Source organism: Dipodomys ordii, unplaced genomic scaffold, assembly GCF_000151885.1.
Source record: "Dipodomys ordii isolate 6190 unplaced genomic scaffold, Dord_2.0 Scaffold12, whole genome shotgun sequence".
Taxonomy (NCBI): domain Eukaryota; kingdom Metazoa; phylum Chordata; class Mammalia; order Rodentia; family Heteromyidae; genus Dipodomys; species Dipodomys ordii.
The window spans coordinates 18,179,360-18,183,812 of record NW_012267228.1 but is presented as its reverse complement, the minus strand read 5'-3'; positions in this window follow the sequence as shown (position 1 = coordinate 18,183,812).

The window sequence follows — 4,453 nt, the reverse complement described above, 5'->3', positions numbered from 1 at the left end:
TAATCCTAGCTACTTGGAAGATTGGGGATTATGGTTCGACCTTAGACCAGGCATAAAGTTCATGAGGCCTCCATCTCAACCAATTAAATCTGGGCAGATCTTCCATGACTCTGCCATCCCTTCTATGAAGGAAGGCTAGATAAGATAATAAGGGTCCAGGCTGGCCCAGACAAAAACTCAAGACCTTATCTGAAAAATACTAAAAACAAAAAGATTTAGGAGCAATGGATTAAATGCTAGAATGCTGGTCTAGCAATCACAACAACCTTTCAAATCCTGGTACCATTCAAAACAAAACCAAACCGAAAACCCAGAACTATGAATCTGAGGGAGTCCCAATTTTGAAAGAACTTCCAGTTAGTACATTTCAAAGCCAGTTCTCTCTGACTCCCAGGTTCATGATCTCAACACTCACCGCCATATGCTAATTTGAGTGCAAAGAGGTTGCCAGCTAGCTTGTATTACATGCTAATCTTTGCCCAAAGGTTAAATGTTTTTTTTTCTTCTAACCAACAATTTGGTTATGGGAAAGTTTAGAGCACTTTTGAGGCAAACGTTTACAGTGATCCAGTTTCTCCTGACCTAGTTTCTCCAAGTTCGCATATGACTGATACTTAAACTTGAAAAAAATTACAGCATGAACCACATTTCTGTTCAGGTCTCCTAAAGTGAGCACTGTGCTAAGTGTATGCCCTTGCACAGATCAAAGGAAAGCTGCCTCTACATACCTCATGTCCCCGCAAGGCTATGTGCCTTCTAACAAGGAAAAGCAAAGGGAGTTGTTTAGGAGTTTTCTACATGCCGTCACACTCCATGTTTGAATTTAACGGGGACCAGTGGGAAGGCTCGGGACTCCATTTATAGACAATGTCAAGGCTTCTCCATACTAACAGTAGCTGCCATATTGAGCACTTACTATTCCCTTCAAAGAATGCCAGGCATGGACTTAACTATGTTATTTTATTTATTTATTTTCCAAACATTTCTTTATTGAGATTAAGTGACTACATAAATCTCATAGTACTGTGGCATAGTTAGACTTAGCTAAAGATACAAACACCCTTTAATCTTCACATTGATAGTCATCATCTTAATCTACATAGCTTATGAACTCTATTAATTAATTAAATTAACTTAAATAATTGGCAGGCATATGTATTTAACTTTTGAGCCCTTACCTATTTTTAAAAATTTATCTTACATGTGGAGATAAGTGAGTGTGTGTGTGTGTGTGTGTGTGTGTGTGTGTGTGTATGATACTAAAGTTTTGAGTGCAAGGCCTCGCACTTGCTAGGCAGACACTCTACCTCTTGAACCACACCCCCTACTCTTTTTTGCCTTAGCTAATTTTCACATATGGTCAGTCTCGTGTTGATTTTATTTTCTGCCTATGGTACATATTTGGATGACAGATGCTCATTACCACAATCATTTTATTGTTTGAGATGGGTCCTCTCTAACATTTTGCCTGGGCTGGTCTTTTGAACCATGATCTTCCTGATCTCTCCCTCTCAAGTATTTGGGTTTACAGATATGAGCCACCATACCTGGTTGGTTACATGTAAGGAGTCTAAGGGAAAGAATGGGGTTTTATCCTTATAATCCCCAAAGTTCTTTGTACCTAATAAAATTACATGATTACATAATATTGGTTTATGCCTATGGCAGGAGATGTACAATTTATGAACTGAACAGACAATATCTGCCTTGATTATTGGTGTAACCATAACATGAAAACCATGATAGGAATGTATTACGGACTCATTAGTAAGAGCAGAATAACGTGGAATTAGAAGTAAACCTTTCTTTGAACCCTTTCCCTGTATACTCCACTATGCCAGACACATAGCATGGGCCCAAATGCCATCTAGAAATTTCACAGTGGCTGCTGGCAGAGAGTGAAGATCTGACCTTACTTGATTACTTGTTGCTAAGCTACCTAGTAGTGGATTTGCTCTGACCCATCCATCCAGTTCTACCCTTCAACTTGAAATGAGGCCTTCCACAGAATGGGGCCAGGCCCAGCAGCAACATCATAGAGCTTGAATAAAGGGAAGTGACCCTTACATGGATCGCAACCATGACTTTCACATCTGTAGCTATTACTAGAGTAATAGTTTTTGAAAAAGCAGTCTTTCAATAACAAGAGGATAAGTTTAGGAGCTAGTGAATGCCATCTGTTCAGAACTACATTAAAATGCTGGATTCATCCCAAGCTTGCTTCCTAGCACCCCATCAAATTAAGTTGTATTTCCTAAAGTGACATCCGAGCTGCCAGGTAGCATGAAGGATCTCTTAGGAAAGCTGTTTTCTATTGTTGAGGTGCTCGTCTAGAAAATCCATGGCCTAGCTCTAAACACACACATACACACACACACACACACACACACACACACACACTTTTATATAAGTATTGAAGGAGGAGATGTCAGTATAGAATGACTTTGAATAGCAAAGTAGAAATAAAAAAGAGGAAAAATTGAGTCTGTTACACAAGAAGTAAGTCATTTTGTATCCTGGTATAACAGAATAACTCAGGACATGCTTTAGAAGCTCCTCTTCTCCACGTTGACCTTGAACAAGTCACTTCAAGCTCTTCCCCTGTTGACCTTGAACAAGTGATTACCTCTCTTAGGTTCAGTTCTGTCAGTTTCACATTAATCTATTGACAAAGCATCCTAGTGTCACAGGGGCCATCTGACCAGTCTCAGGTTCGTTCAGGGTTTCAAATGTAAATGTTTGGACTAATCACCAAATGAGTTGTCACTTAAGATTCCTCACAACCACCTCCTTAAGCCCAGGCCTCTAGTGGTAAAACGACTGCCTAGCAGGCAGAAAATTCAAGAAGGCAAGTGCTAATGTTCAGACCTCAGCACTGTCCCCCCCCCCCAAAGTAATCACAACGATCATTCTCTTTGCTACATGTATTTGCCACAAATAAAAATTACTTCGAATTTGAAAGCAACATCATGGTTAGTACTACATTTCACCCATAATAGGCTTGTATAATCCAGTCCATGGAAATAACCTAGAACTAGGATAGCAATTTAGAAATATAGATAGAGCACTGGGCTTTTCTTCCCTTCTGCCCATCTACAAATGTTGATTTGAAGAGACCAACACTGAGGAAAAACACAGGAAGCATGGACATCAGTACTACAGATGCTTGATTCATTTTCCCCTTAAATGAGGCATACTCACTTTTGCCTTGTTTGGGGAGTTTAGCTTTGCATTTGGTGAGACGCTATTTCACAAAACTAAAGGCAGGAAAACCAAAGGTCACACCAAGATTTAAATACAATACACGGTGACATGGGACTGATCCAGAACATCTTGGCATCCACTCAGCTGAGGCATGCGTGAGCAGGAATTTTAAATTTTTGTTGAAACCCAAATTGTGTGTGTGTGTGTGTGTGTGTGTGTGTGTGTGTGTGTGTGTGCGCTTTACTTATTATTCTTATGCTACTATGGAATAGGAGTGGATAAAAAGCAGACAGAAATAAAATGCTGGGAAAAGAAGTGGCTGGAAGGGACAGAGGAGAGTACAGGGTGGGAGTGTGTCTTAGAGCTGCTAAGGTGTGACAAGTATGTTGACATTTTCTTCATCTATTAGTGTTCAAAGTTGATGGGGCCTTTTAAGAGGTATTTTGGGTCATGAAGGATTTCCCCTCATGAATGGATTAATGTAGTTCCCAAGAGAGTGGATTGTTACAAAGCAAGGTTACTTATATGTGCTTTGTCTCATTCCATGCAACTGTTCTTCTGCTCTCTACCTTGAGTTGAAGCAGAACACAACCTTCAGCACAACTTGGTTAGATGTCACACCATGCTCTAGCACTTCCAGAATTATTTTTCTTCACAAATTTCCCAGTCTTGGGTTCTCTATGATAGCAACAGGAAGTGGACTAAGAGACCAGCTTTAGAAAGCTTCTTACGGAAGGGCTGTATGAACAAAGCCCTTAACGCAAAGAAGTAGACTGACAAAACCTAAGGGAACAGCTATTTCTAGGCAATGAAAATCCCAATGGCAAAGGGCCTGAGTGGAAATATGCTTGGCACATCTGTGAAACATCTAGGCCACCCTTGAGGTAGCTAATGAGCAATTGAAGAAAAGAATGTTGAGAGACATGGTTAGAGACACAGTGAAGGCCCAGGTGAGTTAGAACCCTGGATCATTTATGAAGTTTCTGAGGCCTAGCCTGAGCCTAATCTAAATAGACTGATCTTTCATCTAGAATTGGCTCAAGATCATTACATGACATTTTTCCTCCTGAAATGTCTCTTGACTATTCAGAGCCAAAAAATGATATCACTAACCTAGCTCAGTCCTTTTATGGCTTGTTCTGCTCAAAACCCAAATTCAAGAGGTTAATTACACTGTATATTAAAAGACACTGGACTGTCTCTCTCCTAACTTTGAGAATTTATGCAAGTGTAAAAAGTGGTGGTGAGC